Source organism: Rutidosis leptorrhynchoides, chromosome 2, assembly GCF_046630445.1.
Source record: "Rutidosis leptorrhynchoides isolate AG116_Rl617_1_P2 chromosome 2, CSIRO_AGI_Rlap_v1, whole genome shotgun sequence".
Classification (NCBI taxonomy): Eukaryota; Viridiplantae; Streptophyta; class Magnoliopsida; order Asterales; family Asteraceae; genus Rutidosis; species Rutidosis leptorrhynchoides.
Window position 1 is genome coordinate 4,136,775 of NC_092334.1, and position 23,440 is coordinate 4,160,214.

Below are 23,440 nucleotides of genomic sequence, written 5' to 3' on the forward strand. Positions count from 1 at the left end.
CCATATGACACACGACGTGACTCGATTTGTCAGTCAATCCTTAAGACTCGGAGTTGACCAATCAATCTACATATGTTCGGTGCATGGGGCTTACATGGCATCTTGGATGGATGACGCACATTGCACGTCATATGGAGCTTATACGTTGGACGACGTCTAAGGGCTTATGCGTACGCTATACGGATTTTAGAGTGGCCACGGCCTGATAACTTTTATTCACGTTTACGGTGAACATTTTTAGTTCCCTAAACGGTTTGTTTTATGAATCTTATACGTTAAACAGATGGCGTATCATTAACTATTATCATCGCTTGATGATTGGTGAGTAGTAGTTATATATCGAGAAATGATCGGAAACATTATAGTGATATCTCAATTAAAATGCATATATTTTAATATATCACATTGTTCGAATAACTTGAATCAGAATAACCACATCACTATATACATTAAAAGAGAGTCTCGATTAGCTAATAAATATTTTCAAAACCCCTTTAATTACCATTAGATTAGAAAATTACATTATAATACCCCTTGATCCAACAGTCCTTAATCATCTACTAAAAAAATTAGCTAATAAATCAATTTTACAAACACTCCATCCCTAAAATACCCTTCTAATAAAAAAACACGGAACCTTATAACAAAATTAGGGGTTTCATTAAATCAAACACAGGGTCAGTAATTTCAAATAACAGAGAATGATGGCGAGCATAGTTGGAGTTGCTATTCTTGTCGGCTTATCATCACCACCGCAAAGAGCTAACGTGGGCGGTGGAATCGCAACACGTGTCAATCACTCCTCGCGGCGGATGGTCGCCATTTGAGCAGAAGGCGGCGGTGGCATAAACCCTGAAATCAGAAAAACCGAAGACAAAGTCGTCGATTCTGTTGTTGTTACCGAACTCGCTAAACCTCTCATCGCCTATTGCAGGTTTTTGTTTCCTTAACTTAATCCAATTTCACATTAATGGATATATGTATTATTGTATAGCTTATTAGGTTTTGGTGGCTCAATGTTTCTTTACCTTGCTTTAATGGTTAATGAAATGTATACAACCTTACTAGCTAGAAGCTTATAAATCGGTATAATTTAAGTTCGTAGTAATAATAAGACCATTAGCCTAGACAACAAACATACCTAAACACCTCCTTAATGTGAATTGTAAAATACTTCGTAAATTCGTAAGGAGTATGTTCAACACGCTTTCTGTGCATCGTAGTTTGTTGGTGACACTAAATAACAATCAATTTTACGATAAAACTAATAATGTCAGTTTAGCTTTGGTAAATGTAGGAGATGATAATGTCAATTTTGACCATTTGATTTTGACGTTGACCTGTGATTCTGTAGATGTTGGAGGTCTGGCACATTCCCACACTGTGATGGTAGCCATGTGAAACATAACAAAGCTACTGGAGATATTGTTGGCCCTCTTTTGTTGAAAAAGCAATAGAAGTTTGTTTATGGTAAATTATGAGTTTATAATTGTGTTATTATGTGATGACCCGTCCAAATCCATTTGGACGAATACATCATTCGTCGATTTCACAGTGCGGTACTTGAAAGGACCCGTCCTAATCCATTCGGACGAAGTCCATATCGATTATAAACGATTCACAACAGTTGATTTCATCGCGTGATACTTGACCTCTATATGATACATTTTACAAACATTGCATTCGTTTTGAAAAGACAATCTTTCATTACATCTAAAGTTGACGACATGCATACCATTTCATAACATATCTTACTATAATTGATTTAATAATAATCTTGAATGAACTCAACGACTCGAATGCAACGTCTTTTGAAATATGTCATGAATGACTCCAATTAATATCTCTAAGATGAGCAAAAGCACAGCGGAAGATTTCTTTCGTACCTGAGAATAAACATGCTTTAAAAGTGTCAACCAAAAGGTTGGTGAGTTCATTAGTTTAACATAAATAATCATTTCATGATTTTAATAGACCACAAGATTTTATATTTCCATTTCTCATAAACATACGTCCCATGCATAGAGACAAAAATATCATTCATATGGATTGAACACCTGGTAACCGACATTCACAATTTGTATATAAGAATATCCCCATCATTCCGGGATCCTCCTTCGGACATGATATAAATTTCGAAGTACTAAAGCATCCAGTACTTTGGATGGGGCTTGTTGAGCTCGATAGATCTATCTTTAGAGTTCGCGTCAATTAGGGTGTCTGTTCCCTAATTCTTAGATTACCAGACTTAATAAAAAGGGGCATATTCGGTTTAATAATCCAGCCATAGAATGTAGTTTTAAGTACTTGTGTCTATTTCGTAAAACAGTTATAAAAGCAGCGCATGTATTCTCAGTCCCAAAATATATATTGCGAAAGCATTTAAAAAGGGAGCAAATGAAACTCACGCATATAAATATTGTAAAACAGTTAATAAAGCATTTGCATGTATTCTCAGCCCAAAAATGTAATGAGGAAAAAGGGAGCAAATGAACTCACCTAATGTATTTTGTAGTAAAAATACATATAACGACATTGAACAAGTATAGGGTTGGCCTCGGATTCACGAACCTATATCATTTGTATATATATATATATATATATATATTAAAATATATAATCGTAATTGAATAATTATATATATATATATATATATATATATATATATATATATTGTTATTAATAATATACTAATTATACTATATGTTATTTAGATAAAATTAATATATTTAGTTTATATGTTTTATATAGCTATTACATATCATTAATAATAAAAACCGTATATTAAGTTTTAGTATATATATTTATATATATTACTTGATATAGTTTAACTAATATCTTTTTAATAAGAAAAGTATAGTTTAAAGTATTTTGATATAAAAGTATCTATTTACGATAATATTGATTGTTTTGATGATAACAAAATAATAATTACATTAAAAATGTTAATAATAATAATAATGGTTATATTTATAATAATACACATGTTAACAATAATAATAACTCTAATATTTATTTAATGATACATTGTTTAGTAATAATAATAATTATACTAATAGTTACAAAATTTATACTAATACTAATATTAATAAAAAAAATAATTTTAACATTTTCATAATAATACTAATAATATTAGTTGTTATTATAATAATATTAATAAATGAAAATTTCTATCCTAATACTTGTATAATAATAATTATATTACTAATGATAACAAAATTGATAAGTATACTAATGATAATCTTAATAATAATAATACTAGTAACAATAATAATAATGATACTAATAACAATAACAATAATAATTAGAAAAATAACAATAACTAATAATGATAATTTATACCTTAAAGTAACAAGCTTTAAAAAAAAACGCCTGAACCGGGACTCGAACCCGCGACCTCTTGCTCCCCGTCACTCCCTGAAACCATTACTCCGTAGCTTTTTATCTGTTCTAATTATTAAATTAAATCTAATTAACTCGTGCTTTCTGCTTCCTTCTTCTTCCACAACTGATCATAGCATTATCAAAGCTTACCATCATCATCTTCATTAACTCACGGCATCATCATGAACATATAAACCATCATCATCTATATCATTCATAATCATTATCCAAGTATTATCATAATCGTCCGTTATCATCATCTTCATCATTCACGGTCATCATCATCATTTTAATCCGTGATTATCTTCATGTTCTCATCTCGCAACACATAGATCGTAGCAGCAAGCAGAAACAGCAATTTGGATCGGCCCAATATAAAATGAATTAGATCATGGATTTAATGGAAAAAGAACACGATCCATATCACAACTGGTAGAATGTCAATGGTTGTTACAGAAATCGACTAGCAAGAAAAATAATACGGTAGTTGGTAAATCCCCACATTTTCCTCTTGTGAACCCCACGTCTACCATCATCATACTTATCATAATCGTTTAAAAAAAAATATAAGTGAAAACAGTTGCACAAGCCACCTCATCGTCCATTAGGTTTTAAATATATCATCATTCATCATCCTTCTTTAATTTAATCGAGAAAAAAAAATAATACTGAAGACCCATGTGGTCCATATTATAATGCAAAAAGTGGATCTCTTTTTCACTACCCACTTGAATGTGTCGATAGCCCCATCAAAGAAGAAAGATACGGGGCACAAGAAAAGAAGTACGCAGTTTTCATTATTTATATTTCATCTTTAAAGCCACTATGTACCTCCACTCATCATTCTTTAAAAAAAAAAAATTCACGAAACATCATCTTGTTCATGGGTTTATGAAGATGATCAGAACACGAAAACATCAAAAAAATAACGGTGGTTGGGTTTTACGAGCTGAAGTAACAACATTAAATGGTGATTCGTGGTCTGAATCAATAAATAACGAAAGACAGAAGCTAAGCTGCAGCGGTTTGCAAATGGTTTGGCTGTTAAATCGAAACAAATAGCAGTAGCTACAGTAGCAGTTATAGTCGAGTAAGTATAGCAGTTTTAATGGTGGTGTATGGGTTTAATGGTGTCACAGAGAACAAGGAAGTCGATCAAAAATTGGTGTTCAATGATAGCGGTTTCATCAAATAAGAAGTGTTTGTCCATGGTGGTTTCGTGGGGTGGTTTTGAGTTGCAAAACGGTAGTAACAGTAGCCCAATAGTTAGTCTGGATTTAATTGTTTTTCATCGAGAATGAAATAAAAAGAAACAGAAGGATAGCGAGTAGCAGCAACACATATGGGTGTCGATTGATATGGTGTTTCAATGTCAACGATGGTGGTCTCGATTTCAATTAAGAGAGAGAACGAGAAAGATAGGTGGTGGTGATCGATTTACAATGGTGGTGATGACTTAAAGTGGTAGTGGCGGTTTATGGTGATCCGAGGTAGTGAATGATGGTGATCTTGGTTGAGTGCTCGTCAACAACAAAAAAGAAAAGAAATGAAAGTTCTCTAGTGTTGTAATTATGGAGGTGGTGCAGGGTGAAAAGCAATGAAAACAGTAATACAACAATAACATATTGTTTGCTAGTTAGATTCATGTAATTGATTGATAACAGAATTTGTTTATATCCTGTGATTAGATTTTGATTGGTACTAGCTTGGAGACAACATAATCAATTTCATATATTTTGATTGTTACTTCTAACGGATTGTGATTCCAAAATTGTACGTACAGTTTTATATAATTATTATTAATAATTAATCATTATAAATATATTAGTATTAATCTAAATACAAATAATAATAATAATAATAATATTAATAATAATAATAATAATAATAATAATAATAATAATAATAATAATAATAATAATAAGTCACAAAAATAATAAGAAATTAATGAAGTTTATAATAATAACATTGTTTTAAATATTAAGTTTTGTTACATAGATAAATATATTAATTATTCATTTTTGAAACAAATAATTTAAGGTATACACTTAATCGTTCACAAATCATATTCGTAATCATTTATAGTCAAAATACTCTGCATATTCCAATAACAAGTTTTGGTTATTTTAAATTATTTTATAATAGTTTAGTAACATATTTAATTTATTATATATAACTATATAATCATTTATATATACATTAAAGGTTCGTGAATCGTCGAGAACGGTCAAAGGGTAATTGCATAAATGGAGACACTTCAAAATTTTAAGATTCAATGTTACAGACTTTGCTTATTGTGTCAGAACTATATAAAGATTAAGTTTAAATTTGGTCGGAAATATTCCGGGTCACTACAGTACTGACCTCTACATGATACGTTTTGTAAACATTGCATTCTTTTGAAAAGGCACACCATAAATGAATATCTAATTCCAAGGTTTTTGACGTTTGATGATTTCTACTTATAGACAATCACCGTAAATAATAGTTTACAATAATACATCCGTTGATAATGCAGTCAAAATAAGATACATGGTGATGATTTTGTGAATGCAACGTTTTCTCGAATAAGGCATGTATGACTCCATGCACATAGCTTGTATAACATATAAGCAAACAGCGGAAGACTTCTAGGAACCTGAGAATAAACATGCTAAAAAGTGTCAACACAAAGGTTGATGAGTTCATAGTTTTAATGTTGCGCATAATCTGTATATAAAGGTGGACCACAAGATTTCAGTTGTTTCATCCAGAAACGTTTATCAAAATATTCTACGAAATTGAGCACTCTGGTAACTAAACTTAACGTATATATATAATAAGTACCCCTGTTTTAACATACATGCAACCAACATGTATAATACACGCAAACCAACGTGTATTAATGATAATGCTAAAAACGAACATATATTTCATAGCATTATTCCTCAAGAAAGACAAGCTTTTAGTTGCAATTGTTCTATTTACAAGTGATATTCGTTTAAATAATAAAAGGTGAAGACAAAAGACAGATTCGACGAATTGAAGACGCAAACGACCAAAAAGCTCAAAAGTACAAAATACAATCAAAGAGGTTCCAATTATTGATAAGAAACGTCTCGAAATTACAAGAGTACAAGATTCAAAACGCAAAGTACAAGATATTAAATTGTACGCAAGGACGTTCGAAAATCCGGAACCCGGACCAGAGTCAACTCTCAACGCTCGACGCAACGGACTAAAAATTACAAGTCAACTATGCACATAAATATAATATAATATTTAAACAATTCTTATAATTATTTAATATATTATATTTATTTATAAAACCGTCGGTAAACAAAGAGCCAAACTTGTGTGAGCTGTATTTACAAACTCCGCGACTAGCGGAGTTTGAAGGGCAAAAGGGCCGCGAGTCGCTGAGGCCCAAATTCTGAAAGTCCCTATAAAGCCAACCGAATTCTGATCATTTTTCACACTCTTAATCTATCTCTCTTTCAATATATACGTAAAAATATATATATAATTTATATTTTAATTTTAATTTTAAATCCTAATAATAAGGGTATGTTAGCGAATGTTGTAAGGGTGTAAGTCAAAATTCTGTCCGTATAACGCTACGCTATTTTTAATCATTGTAAGTTATGTTCAACCTTTTTATATTAATGTCTCGTAGCTAAGTTATTATTATGCTTATTTAATCCAAAGTAATCATGATGTTGGGCTAATTACTAAAATTGGGTAATTGGGCTTTGTACCATAATTGGGGTTTGGACAAAAGAACGACACTTGTGGAAATTAGACTATGGGCTATTAATGGGTTTTATATTAACTAAACAATACCTTGTTAATTTAATATACAAACTTATAATTCGACGTATTTATATATAACCACATACGCTTGACTGGGTACGGTGGGCGGGATATCTATAAATACCAATAATTATTCATTTTACCGGACACGGAACTGGATTAATAGTTAATAGACTTGTTGAAACAGGGGTGAATTACATTCAAGGGTAATTGGTGTAATTGTTAACAAAGTAGTAAAACCTTGGTTTACACGCAGTCGATAACTTGGTGTATTCATTAAACAAAGTATTAAAACCTTGTTACAATTCGAATCCTCAATTAGTTGGAATATTTGACTTCGGAAATAAGAATAATTTGACGAAGGCTTTCGCTCTTTATATTTATGACTGATGGACTATTATGGACAAATCCGTATGGACATATTAAATAATCCAGGACAAAGGAAAATTAACCCATGGGCATAAAACTAAAATCAACACGTCAAACATCATGATTACGGAAGTTTAAATAAGCATAATTCTTTTATTTCATATTTAATTTCCTTTATTTTATATTTAATTGCACTTCTAATTATCGCATTTTTATTTATTGTTATTGTATTTAATTGCACTTTTAATTATCGTACTTTTTAATTATCGCAAGTTTATTTTATCGCACTTTTATTATTCGCAATTTCATTATCGTTATTTACTTTACGCTTTAAATTAAGTCTTGTATTTATTTATTATTTTACATTTGGTTTTAACTGCGACTAAAGTTTTAAAATCGACAAACCGGTCATTAAACGGTAAAAACCCCCCTTTATAATAATAATATTACTTATATATATATTTATATTTTTATAAAAGTAAACTAATATAGCGTTAAGCTTTGTTTAAAAAGATTCCCTGTGGAACGAACCGGACTTACTAAAAACTACACTACTGTACGATTAGGTACACTGCCTATAAGTGTTGTAGCAAGGTTTAAGTATATCCATTCTCTAAATAAATAAATATCTTATGTAAAATTGTATCGTATTTAATAGTATTTCCTAGTAAAAATATAGCTATTTTATATACTACTCTGCTAAAATATCAAGTTATTTTTGGCGCCGCTGCCGGGGAATCGCTTAAAAGCCGGAAGCGCAACGCTAATATAAAAAAAAAATATTTTTATATATATAAATCTATTTTTAAGATATTTTTAAATTTATAAAGAAGTTCTATTTTTATTTAAGTTTTTAAATATAAGTTTTTTTTATTATACAAATATTTTGATATAAACATAAAATATAAAACAGAAAAAAAAAAAAACGCGTCAGTTTTAAACTGTTCCAGGGTTGAATTTTGAAACCCCGCGACTCGCGGGGTTTACTGCTTGAAATACCGCAAGTCGCGGAGATACTCTGACACGCGACAGAACCCTAATTCTGCATTTATTACGGGTAATTATTAATTATTATAATTATTAACCCTAATTATTATTATTATTATAATTAGTTTTATTTTAAAGTTTTACTTTTTATTTAATTTATATTTTAGTTAAATTAGTTTAATTAAATTGTAAAATTAATAGTTTTATAAAATAAATAATATAAAAATAATATTTTTATAAAAAATTGTACTTTTTACAACTTTTTGTATATTTTTATATTTTATCCCTTTTTAATTGTTTTAGCGTAATATTTGTATTTTTCGCTCATATTTAGTTTTAAACTTTGTTTTTGCCATAGTTATTTTTACTTCTAGATTTTTAGGCTTTAACGTAGAATTCCTTAAGTGCTTTTTCTTTAGACTAAGATTTAGGTGCTTTAGAATTTTGCGACGCCTTTTTAAGTTTTAGTTTCTTTTTAAGTTATTTCCATTTGGGATATAGTTTTTCCTGCAAGCTTTAATATTTTTAGACACCTTTTACCTATGTATCAATTATCATTCCAATTAGTAATCTCAATTTGCGATTATAATTTTAAGTTAGTTGTAGTAATAAGGTTAGGTTAGTCAAGTATTTTTAAGTTTTATAAGTTTCTTTTATTTTTCCGTCACCTTTTATTTTTCAACCATTTTTCTTTTTCGACCTTTTTCGACGAACTCTTTTTCTTTCTTATTTCTCGCTATTCTAGTTTTAGGACATAGATTTTTATTCTACTTCTTATCTAAATTTCTTAAAATTACGAAAATTTATTTTAAGTGATTAAATTGATAGACATCAAAATTTTCTGGTTCGTAGTAATAGTTGGATTTGTACGTGGACCGGGTTATTGGAGCCAAACAGTCCTCAATTATATTGAGACCAAACGAATCCTGCCCCTCTGCTACATCTTTTGGCTATTCGAAACGTGGGCAAAATCAGAAAAGTCTATTGGTTGGATAACTTATTATAATTTTTCTTTCCTTTTAAAAACTAATAGGATATTTAGTGAATGCACCGAGCAAGACGTTCACCACCTTTTGTACGTTCACCACCTGTAACTAGATCAAGACATTTAGCAAATATTACTACCGTTGATTTTTCTTTAGAATCGTCATCCAGTCTACCAAGTACTCCAGTTCAAATTTCCGATAATCCATTTTTTGAACCCGACCTCACAATTGAGAATCCGGAGAATATTCAGGGACGATTCGTAGATCCTGAACCATTAAATTTTCCTCCGGAACCACCAATCATTCAAACAGAGATTGTTGAGGAACGAACCATTAAATTAGAATCCTCTAGTGATTCCGATTCAACAAATTCTATTATGGAGAATCTGGAACCTTTAAGTATGGAAGACCGAATGAGAGCTAAACGCACTGGCCAAGGTCACGCAATTACTCATCCAGACATTAATGTGCCAGATTATGAAATCAAAGGACAAATTCTACACATGGTGACTAATCAATGCCAATTTAGTGGTGCGCCGAAGGAAGATCCAAATGAACATCTACGTACATTTAATAGGATCTGCACACTATTTAAAATCCGAGAAGTGGAGGATGAACAGATATATCTCATGTTATTTCCCTGGACTTTAAAGGGAGAAGCCAAAGATTGGTTGGAATCGTTACCTGAAGGGGCGATCGATACATGGGACGTTTTAGTTGAAAAATTTCTTAAACAATTCTTTCCTGCATCTAAAGCCGTAAGACTTCAAGCAGAAATTGTTACGTTCACACAGAAACCAAATGAAACTCTATATGAGGCGTGGACAAGATATGGAAAGTTGTTAAGAGGATGTCCGCAACATGGTTTAGACACCTGTCAAATAGTACAAATATTCTACCAAGGATGCGACATCACTACAAGGAAAGACATAGATATAGCAGCTGGTGGTTCTATTATGAAGAAAACCGAAACTGATGCTTACAAAATTATTGATAACACTGCTTCCCACTCACATGAGTGGCACCAAAAATAAAGATATCGTTAGATCATCTAAAGCAGCTAGAGCCGATTCTAGCCATGACTTAGATTCCATTTCCGCAAAGATAGATGTTGTGGAGAGACGAATGGAAAAGATGACTAAAGATATTCACTCAATACGAATTAGTTGTGAGCAGTGTGGAGGACCACATTTGACAAAAGATTGTCTCAGTATTGAATTAACAATGAAACAAAGAGAGAATATTTCATACATAAACCAAAGGCCTGGAAATAATTATCAGAATAATTATCAACCGCCAAGACCAATTTACAATCAAAACCAGAATTATAACAGAAATATTCCATACAACAACCAACAAGGTCCTAGCAATCAACAAGTATCCAATAATACTTACAATCAGCAAAGACCTAATTTTCAAAACAAACCACCACAACAAACCGATGATAAAAAGCCGAATTTAGAAGATATGATGACGAAGCTAGTTGAAACTCAAACACAGTTTTTCACATCTCAGAAACAAACTAATGAACAAAATGCTCAAGCATTTAGAAATCAACAAGCTTCTATTCAAAATCTGGAACAAGAAGTAAGTAACCTAGCAAGGTTAATAGGTGAAAGAAAACCGGGAAGTCTACCTAGTGATACAAATGCTAACCCCCGGAATGAAACAGCTAAAGCCATTACCACAAGAAGTGGTGCAACACTTAAACCACCGGAAATACCTGTAACTTCTGATGAAGCTATTCCTACTCCACAAGAACCACAACCTAATCAAGATAAGAAAAAAGAACCGATAGTTGAAAAGGTTAATGAAGATAACACAGTTAAGGCTAAACCTTATGTTAAACCATACCAGCCACCACTTCCTTACCCGAGTAAAATGAAGAAAGAGAAACTTGAAGCCGAGCAATCCAAATTCTTGGATATGTTTAAACAGATAAATGTAAATCTTCCTTTCATTGATGTGATTTCAGGAATGCCTAGATATGCTAAATTCTTGAAAGATCTAATCTCAAATAGAAAGAAAATGGAAGAACTCTCGGCTGTTACCATGAATGCTAATTGTTCAGCAGTGCTGTTGAATAAGATACCAGAAAAATTATCTGATCCAGGAAGTTTCGCAATTCCATGTTTTCTGGGTAGTCTTAGTTCAATAGAAGCATTGGCAGACTTAGGTGCTAGTATAAATCTAATGCCATATTCACTATACGCTAAACTAGACCTTGGAGAATTGAAACCAACCAGAATAAGCATACAACTAGCCGATAGATCAATAAAATATCCTAGAGGGATAATGGAGAACATGCTAGTTAAAGTTGGTACTTTAGTATTTCCAGTAGATTTTGTTGTTTTGGACATGGAAGAAGATTCTCAAGTTCCTCTCATATTAGGAAGACCATTCTTAAACACGGATAAAGCAATGATAGACGTGTTCGGTAAGAAATTGACCCTAAGTATAGAGGACGAGAGTGTTACCTTTTCAGTTGATAGAGCAATGCAACAACCACAATCTGCAGATGATACATGTTATTATATTCAAACTATATATGCACATGCAGAATTATTAGAAGAATTTCCAGAATTACAAGGAACAGGAGAATGTTCTTTAGGAGAAGGTAATGAACCAATTGATGAAGCTGAAATGTTAGCTACACTTATAGCTAATGGATATGAACCAACAACAGAAGAAATTCAAATGCTAAAAGAAGAAGACAGATATCGATACAAATCATCGATAGAAGAACCTCCGAAATTAGAGTTAAAGCCACTTCCAAACCATTTGGAATACGCTTATTTACATGGTGAATCTGAATGACCTGTAATAATATCGTCTTCTCTTACTGAAAATGAGAAATCACAACTCATTTCTGTGTTGAAAGCTCATAAACCAGCCATTGCATGGAATATTCATGATATTAAAGGAATAAGTCCTTCGTATTGCACACATAAAATCCTTATGGAAGAAGGTCATAAAACGTATGTGCAACACCAACGAAGACTAAATCCTAATATGCAAGATGTAGTTAAGAAAGAGATTATTAAACTGCTAGATGCAGGACTAATTTATCCAATTTCTGATAGTCCATGGGTAAGCCCAGTTCAATGCGTGCCTAAGAAGGGTGGCATGACTGTCATTACAAATGAGAAAAATGAGCTTATTCCTACTAGAACTGTAACAGGATGGCGTGTATGTATTGATTATAGAAAATTAAATGACGCCACCAGAAAAGATCACTTTCCCTTACCTTTCATTGATCAAATGTTGGAAAGATTAGCCGGAAATAGTTACTATTATTTTCTAGATGGATTTTCCGGATATTTTCAAATTCCAATAGCACCCGAAGATCAAGAGAAAACCACATTCACGTGCCCTTATGGTACTTTTGCTTACAAACGCATGCCATTTGGAATTTGTAACGCCCCTGCAACCTTTCAAAGGTGTATGATGGCGATTTTTCACGACATGATAGAAGAATGCATGGAAGTTTTCATGGATGAATTTTCAGTCTTCGGTGATACATTTGAATCATGTCTAGTTAATCTGGAACGAATGCTAATTAGATGCGAATAATCAAATCTAGTACTTAATTGGGAGAAATGCCATTTCATGGTTAAAGAAGGCATCGTTCTTGGTCATAAAATTTCAAAAGAAGGAATTGAAGTGGATAGAGCTAAAGTAGATGTAATTGCTAAACTTTCATATCCCACCAATGTTAGAGGAGTTAGGAGTTTTCTAGGGCATGCCGGTTTTTACCGACGTTTCATAAAAGATTTTTCTAAAATTGCCACTCCCATGAATAAACTCCTAGAAAAGGATGCTCCATTCATCTTTTCAGATGAGTGTATCAAATCTTTTAATATTCTTAAAGAGAAACTCACTAATGCGCCGATCATGATAACACCAAATTGGAATCTACCATTTGAACTAATGTGCGATGCAAGTGATTTTGCAATAGGAGCCGTTTTAGGACAAAGGATTGAAAAACGATTTCAACCTATATATTATGCTAGTAAGACGTTACAAGGAGCACAAACAAACTATACAACTACTGAAAAAGAACTCCTTGCTATTGTCTTTGCTTTTGACAAATTTCGATCATATCTCGTTCTAGCAAAAACGGTGGTCTATACCGACCATTCTGCTCTTAGATACCTATTTTCAAAACAAGATGCTAAACCAAGATTAATCCGTTGGATCTTACTCTTACAAGAGTTTGATATTGAAATCCGAGATAAAAGAGGAGCAGAAAATCTCGCCGCTGATCATCTTTCTCGTCTTGAAAATCCCGAATTAGAAGTTCTAAATGAATCGGCCATACAAGACAACTTTCCTGATGAATATCTATTGAAGATAGATTATAAAGAAATTCCATGGTTTGCAGACTATGCAAACTACTTAGATTGTGGATTCCTTGAAAAAGGATTATCGTACCAAAGACGAAAGAAATTCTTCAGTGATATAAAACACTATTTTTGGGAAGATCCACATCTGTTTAAAAGTTGGCCCGATGGAATAATACGCCGATGTGTATTTGGAGATGAAGCTAGTAAAATATTAAACCATTGTCACACAGGACCAACAGGAGGGCATTATGGGCCTCAACTAACAGCAAGAAAAGTTTATGATGCTGGATTCTATTGGCCTACAATTTACAAAGACGCACAACTTCTTTGCAAATCCTGTGATGCTTGTCAAAGGGCCAGAAAAATAAGTCAACGTGATGAAATGCCACAAAATGTCATCCAAGTATGTGAAGTATTTGACATTTGGGGTATTGACTTTATGGGTCCATTTCCAAAATCTCATAATAATCTCTATATACTCGTAGCCATTGATTATGTATCTAAATGGGCGGAAGCACAAGCTCTCCCAACTAACGATGCACGAGTTGTAGTCAACTTTTTAAAACGTCTTTTTGCAAGGTTTGGAACACCGAAAGCTTTAATAAGTGATCGGGGTACTCATTTCTGTAATAATCAACTTGAGAAAGTTCTTAAAAGATATGGAGTAACTCATAAAATCTCCACCGCATATCATCCACAAACAAGTGGACAAGTTGAAAATACCAACCGAGCTTTAAAACGTATTCTAGAGAAAACCGTAGGATCAAATCCGAAGGAATGGTCCATTAAATTGGAGGATGCACTCTGGGCTTTTAGAACAGCCTACAATACTCCAATTGGAACCACACCTTTTAGACTTGTTTATGGAAAAGCATGTCATCTTCCAGTAGAAATTGAACACAAAGCATTTTGGGCTTTGAAGACATGTAATCTTGAATCACATGAAGCCGGACGTCTACGATTAAGTCAACTAAACGAATTAGAAGAATTAAGACATGAAGCATACGAAAATTCGTTAATCTATAAAGAAAGAACGAAGAAATGGCATGATAAAAGAATCAGAAGTTCAAAAGAATTTAAAGAAGGAGACAGAGTTCTTCTTTTCAATTCACGATTCAAGCTATTTCCTGGAAAATTGAAATCAAGATGGTCTGGACCATTCATAGTCAAAAAAGTTTTCCCATACGGAACGATAGAATTAATAAATTCAAATGGGATTGAATTTAAAGTTAATGGTCATAGAGTTAAACATTACATACATGGTCCGATGGAAGTTGACAATGAAGTTAATCATAATTTCACCACCCAAGAAAACCTTCAAAATGAAAACATAAATATGTTATCAACAACATATGAAAAATCAAAACTGGAATATAGGGAGGATTCAAATTTGAGTGATGAAGAAGAATTCCTATACAAACCTCCAATTCCAAGAAACGAAGAAAAATGTAAACAAGAAATTCAAATAGAAATGAAAGAACCAAGGAAAGAACACCCGAAAAAGGTTTACAAACTAACTCGACTTACTAAAGCAGGAGACCCGGGTGAATTTATCATTTCTTGCTTACTTAATGATGGTGCTGTATATAATGGACTCGCAGATTTAGGAGCAAGTGCAAATATTATGCCTCTTTCCTTATACAAAAGATTAGGCATGGGTAAATTAAAACCAACCAAAATAGGTGTTCAATCATTTGACCAAACAATTAAACACCCGGTTGGAATAGCAAATAATTTACTTGTTAACGTGGGAAGTTTGACCTTTGTTGCAAACTTCATAGTGATTAATATGGAGGAAAACCTTGATATTCCTCTAATTCTAGGTCGCCCATTTTTAGTAACCACCGAGGCATTCATTGATGTAAGAGAAGGTAGAATGACACTTAGGGATGGTGATACATCGATCACCATTGTGAACCGAAAGTTTAGATCTCCACAAACCAAAACTGTTAGACCAATAAAAACGCATAAGTGTGGGGAAGATGAAAAAACACTTAATGATGATCCAATCACAAAGAATGCCGTTGATGATACGAAATTAGATGAACCCATTTTTAACAGTTCAACGAAGAAACTTTATAAACGGATTCACGATGCTAAGATTAAAGGAAACTTTAAGTTATATAACCGATTAATATCCAATTTATCGTCAAAAGAAAAGGCAATGTTAGTTGAATTTGTGAAAGTTACGGAGGAAATCAACAAATGGATTGAAGTAAAAGTCAAAGATATACAAGTTGTTGATGATTCAATTGACAATGAAGTTAATCACAATTTCGACACCACAGCTAACTAAGTGTGGGGAGAATCAAGTCTTTAAAGGATAATATGTATTTCTGTTATAGTTAGATTGTCTGTTTTCGTGTAGTTCTCGAAAATTGAACCCGAATGGTCTTTCCCTAGCAGACCCTAAAGAACTAGTCTTCTCCCCCCATTCTGAATTTTTATTTTTTTAGGTTTTTACAAAATGAAGACTGCCTGTGAACTAAACCATGGTCTAATGCTACACGCTTTGATCACTAAACGTAATAATGACACACTACCGAGTGAAATAGTATCAGTAATCAGAGGAAGAATGGACGGAGTTAGAAAAGAATCCAGATGCGAAGATAATAAGTTACAATTTGGTAAAAGAAAATCAAAATCCGCAGCGAAAAGAAGAGCACGACACCTAGAAAGATGTCATAAATGCGGAAAATGGTCATATGGAGGTAAATGTTCAAATAATAAAACCTATTCAAACACCGAATTTGTTACTTTATGCAGAGACGGACCGTTCATATGTTTAGAAGAAAAGACACTAAATGCTCGAGGTTACGCCTATGTAGCTATGGAAAACCAATTAAACCGACTATCTTATGAATGGGATAGATCATATAACTAAGAATACTATCTCACAGGTAAGTCTGTACAGTCTCAATTTTTATTTTTTTTATTTTTATTTTTAACCTTTTGATAATAAACGCTAATTTGTTCGCTATAAAGTATTAAATTGGTATCGAAATTATTGATATCATACAAAAATTTATTACATCACTGCGAAATTTAACGTTTATTCTTAAGGTATAAATATCTTTAATCAAACAACCCAAAATATTTCAAAAATTCGTCATGAGTTAAATTAGGTTTTGGAACCGAAATTACTTTACCGAAAAGAGGGGCGCATATTTTTGATAATATTTGATTGATTAAAGTGGGATAAAAAGCCAAAAAGATTTTTAATTTTATTTTTACCATGTTTTTAAAATTAATATTTAAATCTTAAATTAATATTGTAAACTTTATAAAAAAACAATATATTTAAAATTGTAAATATTTGAAAAATTAATATAAGTTTGGTGTGAATTTTTAATGTTATGCATTTTAAATTGTAAGTTTGGTGTGAATTTATAATATGAATTTTTAAATTAAGTTTGGTGAGAATTTTTAATTTTTAAAATATGAATTTTTAATTTTATGCATTTTAAATTGTAAGTTTGGTGTGAATTTTTAATATTAATTTTGAATTTTATATTTAAATTGTGTGAATTTAAAAACAAAAATTTACTTTATCTCATTAAGTTAAAAATATGATTTTTAAAATTCGTCGTAAGTTGAAGACTAGGTCTTTGAACCGAAATTGCTTTACCCGAGGGAGGGACGAGAACTTTTATTATCATTATTTTTAATCTTATTGAATTAAAGTATGCCAAAAACATTAAAAAACCCAAAAATCTTAGCTTTTAAAACAATCGCTACAAAAAGACAAATTTTAAAATTTTGTCGAAGGACGGACTAGGACATCGATCCGAAACGACCTCGTCCTAAATAACAAGGGAAACAAAATTTTAAAATTAATTACTTAATTGTTTTAATTAGTATAAGTTATAAAAAAAAAATACCAAACTCCGCGACTCGCGGAGTTTGAAGGTCCAAACACCGCGACTCGCGGAGGGACCAAAACCCAGAAAAAAATAAAACGTAAAAAAACAGATCAGTTCACTCCCCACACCACAAAACTGCGAACACAAACCCGAAAAAACACGAAAAACACCCCCAAAATCACAATTTTTAACCGTTAATCATCAAATCTTTTACTAAAATCATGTTGAGAAGAATGCTATCAAGGAATTCCTCAAGAAACACGGTAAATTTCTACACCTAAACACCATTTAATCCGAAAATTAGTGTTCTTGAGCAATTTTTTCCCCAATTTGATTTTGATGGTTTTTAGTGTAATTATGCTTAAATTGTTTATGTATTATGCTTGTATAACCTAGATTGATGCTATTTAACATGATTAGAAGCCTTAAACTTCAAATTTTGAGTAATCTAGGGTTTGTGTTCTTGAGCAAATTTGGGGCTTTTTGATATAAACAGGTTATGGCCGATTTTTGTCATGAATTGTTGCTAAATTAAGTAGTGTAACATGTTTAGGTAGTTAAATGATCCAAACTTTGAGCCTAAACATGATTTTGAGAATTAAAGTGGACTTTTTCAAGTCTAAAATTCATGAACTTGATTTTTGAGAGATAATGCCATTTGAAACTTGTTTAATTGCTAGTAATGATTATTTTGACATGTTATTTGAGTTGAATGCTTATGAACTTGGCGAACATTTTCGTATATGCTTATTTGAAAAAGTGTAGATTTGATAAAAATGTGAAAATAAGCTTAAGTTTGATATAAATTGATCATGTCATTGTAATTATTTTGATTGATGATTTTGCTGACACTAATGCATATTTGGATGCACAAAAATTGTGTTTGATGTGTTTTGCAGACTGAAAGGGGTGAATCTTCATCCCAAGCTCGCAATGCTCCTGCTGAGAATGCAGAACAACAGGAGGTGGATAACTACTACAAGCAAGATATACCTCATCCAGTCATGACCTTTTCTGATATGCACTTGGAAGATTTGCACCCGAACCTAAGATTTGACAGACTTTGGATAGATTATCCAAAATACCAAAGGGGTTTGCATACTCTTCATTCTAAGGTTGTTGAGGTACCTAGGATCATAGAATGGGGACCATTAGAAGCTGTAGAATTGGCCGGGCCAATTAGGGAATTACTTGTACAGAGGTATGGTAATTCTACTTTTAATGACTGGGTACGTTTATTCACCATGCGTAGACCTGTATATAAAGTATGGTGTGAAGAATTGTTATGTAGTATAGAATTAAATGATCGGGTAGCTAGTTTAACCGATCAATCTTTTATTAGATTTTTGTTAGGAGGTTCGATGCGCCACATGTCTTTACTAGACATGGCTCAGGCTTTACGTATATATACGCCTGAGGAGTTAGCATCTGCCGATTGTAGAGGGTTGATACTAAATGGTAGAAAGATAGATGAAAATTTTGATACACACGGTGTATGGAGTCAAATGACAAGCCATCACCGATTCAAAGGGGGAAATTACTCTTATTTGGATATAGATAGAGCTGAATTAAGAGTGATTCATAGGTTTTTAGCTAATTCAATTACACAAAGAGGTAAGAACAAGGAAAAGATAAATGAACAGGATTTGTTTTACCATATGTGTATTCGAGACCCACAAAGCGCTGTAATTATACCTTATTGTGTGGGTTATTATTTATCAGCTATGGTTAGGGGGATGAGACCGCATAGCATAATAGGAGGTGGTATTTTTATTACTTTGATTGCTGAATATCTCGGTGTGGATATAAGTCGGGGGGGATTATTAGTCGAAGAACCAGAACCCCGCGATACTATAGGTTTAAATGTATACCATGGTGCGAAAGTTTTGAAGAGGCGAAATAACGCCGCAGTACAATACCATGGTAGACATCCACAGGTTGAGAGAAACCAACAGCAAGGTAATGTAGGAGGGGGAAATGAAATGCAAGAAATGCAAAGGTTTATAGATTCACAGGAGTACGAAAATGCTAGACACAGAGCATTTGAAGATTGGCAAGTTCATCAAAACCAAATCATAGCTCATTGCCAACATATAGGTAGAAACTATATTCCTACTCCAAAACCCATATTCCCTCCCTGGTCTATAGAGATGCAACCACCGTATCCTACGTATAACCCTGCCGAAGCATTTTATAGCACCTATGGTTATGCATGGAACCCCTATTGGTATCAATATCATCCCTAGTCTACTTAGTTTTATTTATTTTGTAATTTGTAATGTTGATACGTTTAATACTCATTTAATATTGTAATAGTTTTTATAATTTTCTAACTTTTATTCTTAGATTTTAATAATTTTTGAATGTGGGGTAATATACCAAACTTCAAAAATATGTATATATGTTTGCAGTTTATCTTATGTACACAACAGGGTAAAACAACGCATTTTCAAAGACTGGCATTAAGTTCAGCAAAAAGCAACTAATTTTGACGACAAGATGCAAAATATATGTGAAATAACAACAAGACGGAATGAACAAATGATGTGCACCATTTATCATTCAGCAAACAAACGCCAATATATTTGGAAACTTTGGTAAAAATTTAATCATTTTCACACAAATCACCCTCAATAATTTAAATTGTTACTGATTTCTTGCAAATGAGGGCATTGCAAGATCTTAAGTGTGGGAAGGGGTTAAATTCTTTCGGATTTTATAATTTTTATCTTAAACACTTGGTTACCATTAAAAATACTAGTAAAGCAGTAGTTGTATTAGAATCTAGTGCTCTATGATAATAAAGAACAACCCTAGTCTTATATACTGACTACCCAATTCTAGTAAAATTTTTCAAAATTTTCAATTAAATGAACTCAAAATCATGTTTATACATATTTATGAACGATAAAACTAGGTTTTAACACCGAAATTATTGTTACCTCGGAAAGGACATAAATTGAGAAACAAACCAAAATGTTAAAATTCATTTAAAATGGAATAGAGGATGATAAAAAGGAAAATAAAAGCCAAGTGTGGGAAAATTCTCCAAGTTATTCAAAACATATATCACATATTTTTGTACAAATAACTGAAAATACTTTTGCTTTGGACTAAACTAAAAAGTTTTACCTGATTTACTGTAAGAAAGATGGATCTACACGATGAATCAATTCCATCATTAAAAGGAAGTAAAGTCTTTCGAAAAAGACACGCGCTTCTTGATTTAGGTCATGAAGTTGTCGTCCAGACCAGCTGTAGGTTGACGAAAAATCTAGAAAAGTCATCACTAAAATCAACAGGAAATCCACGGACCTCAGCATCAAACAGGGTCGCCAAGTGGTCAGATTTATCCTAACCATGAGAAGGATTTATCTCGTACAATGGGGGGGCACCATGCAAATTAGCTTGATAAGACTAATGAATCAGATCCCCAGAAAGGATAATCTCCTTAAAGATTAAAAATCAGCTTTTAAGCCTGATATTACTCAATCCTTGAGATTGACCTTAAAGATTGAGAATTACAAACTCATGGAATTCAATGATATCTAAACTCGAGCTTGAAAGAGAAAATATTTTGATCAAAATTACAAACCGATTTGTTTTCTGAAAACCCTATTTTCAATGCGTTCATTACCATTGAACGTAAAATCCTAGGAATTCACCTGGAATTCATTAGGTCACCTGAACTAAATCGGGTGTCAACCGTAAGAACGGTGGTTGCATAGCATGGTCAAAGACAGGACCTTGTGCCAGACCGAAAAATCATAAGGGTGAGCTTTACTATTGCTCCTACCAAGGATAGTAATTGCGTCCGACACGTTATAGACCATAATCAAATGCATGTCATTAGACATTGCCTTAACAGTTGCTTGTTCAACGCTTTCCTTTATAACCGGACGGTAGTTTACCGAAAGGTAATATACGGGACAAGTAAACTGGACGTGTGTTTCCCAAATACAAGGTTAGCAAGTGGGTGACACAAAACCATAAGTTTTGAGCTAAAATTTTCAAATCTGAAACCCACCAAACCCACAAAAATATTTTGCAAACACCGGTAAAGGGTTATTCCGGAAAACTTATCTAGGGTAAAAACTAGATTTAATTTTCAAAAGATCAAATGTTTTCATAAAGATCCAATTTCCTTAATGGATCTAAATTTTTATAGTCATGTGGGACTGTAAACCATATCGTTACTACCATTGTTTATACCGCCGTATAGAAATCACTGATGTACAAAGTGTGAAGAATAAAGAAGTGATTCTAGTATTTCAAGACGATATTGCTTGAGGACAAGCAACGCTCAAGTGTGGGAATATTTGATAATGCTAAAAACGAACATATATTTCATAGCATTATTCCTCAAGAAAGACAAGCTTTTAGTTGCAATTGTTCTATTTACAAGTGATATTCGTTTAAATAATAAAAGGTGAAGACAAAAGACAGATTCGACGAATTGAAGACGCAAACGACCAAAAAGCTCAAAAGTACAAAATACAATCAAAGAGGTTCCAATTATTGATAAGAAACGTCTCGAAATTACAAGAGTACAAGATTCAAAACGCAAAGTACAAGATATTAAATTGTACGCAAGAACGTTCGAAAATCCGGAACCGGGACCAGAGTCAACTCTCAACGCTCGACGCAACGGACTAAAAATTACAAGTCAACTATGCACAAAAATATAATATAATATTTAAATAATTCTTATAATTATTTAATATATTATATTTATTTATAAAACCGTCGGTAAACAAAGAGCCAAACTTGTGTGAGCTGTATTTACAAACTCCGCGACTCGCGGAGTTTGAAGGCCAAAAGGGCTGCGAGTCGCGGAGGCCCAAATTCTGAAAGTCCCTATAAAGCCAACCGAATTCTGATCATTTTTCACACTCTTAATCTATCTCTCTTTCAATATATACGTAAAAATATATATATAATTTATATTTTAATTTTAATTTTAATTTTAAATCCTAATAATAAGGGTATGTTAGCGAATGTTTTAAGGGTGTAAGTCGAAATTCTGTCCGTGTAACGCTACGCTATTTTTAATCATTGTAAGTTATGTTCAACCTTTTTATATTAATGTCTCGTAGCTAAGTTATTATTATGCTTATTTAATCCAAAGTAATCATGATGTTGGGCTAATTACTAAAATTGGGTAATTGAGCTTTGTACCATAATTGAGGTTTGGACAAAAGAACGACACTTGTGGAAATTAGACTATGGGCTATTAATGGGTTTTATATTAACTAAACAATACCTTGTTAATTTAATATACAAACTTATAATTCGACGTATTTATATATAACCACATACGCTTGACTGGGTACGGTGGGCGGGATATCTATAAATACCAATAATTATTCATTTTACCGGACACGAAACTGGATTAATAGTTAATAGACTTGTTGAAACAGGGGTGAATTACATTCAAGGGTAATTGGTGTAATTGTTAACAAAGTAGTAAAACCTTGGTTTACACGCAGTCGATAACTTGGTGTATTCATTAAACAAAGTATTAAAACCTTGTTACAATTCGAATCCCCAATTAGTTGGAATATTTGACTTCGGGAATAAGAATAATTTGACGAAGGCTTTCGCTCTTTATATTTATGACTGATGGACTATTATGGACAAATCCGTATGGACATATTAAATAATCCAGGACAAAGGACAATTAACCCATGGGCATAAAACTAAAATCAACACG

At 32.4% G+C, this 23,440-nt stretch overlaps 1 pseudogene; it reads left to right on the forward strand.

Moving 5' to 3' along the window:
* The first annotated feature begins 704 nt into the window (after positions 1 to 704).
* Positions 705 to 1,457, forward strand: LOC139890493 (CDGSH iron-sulfur domain-containing protein NEET-like; annotated as a pseudogene).
* The last annotated feature ends 21,983 nt before the right edge of the window (positions 1,458 to 23,440 follow it).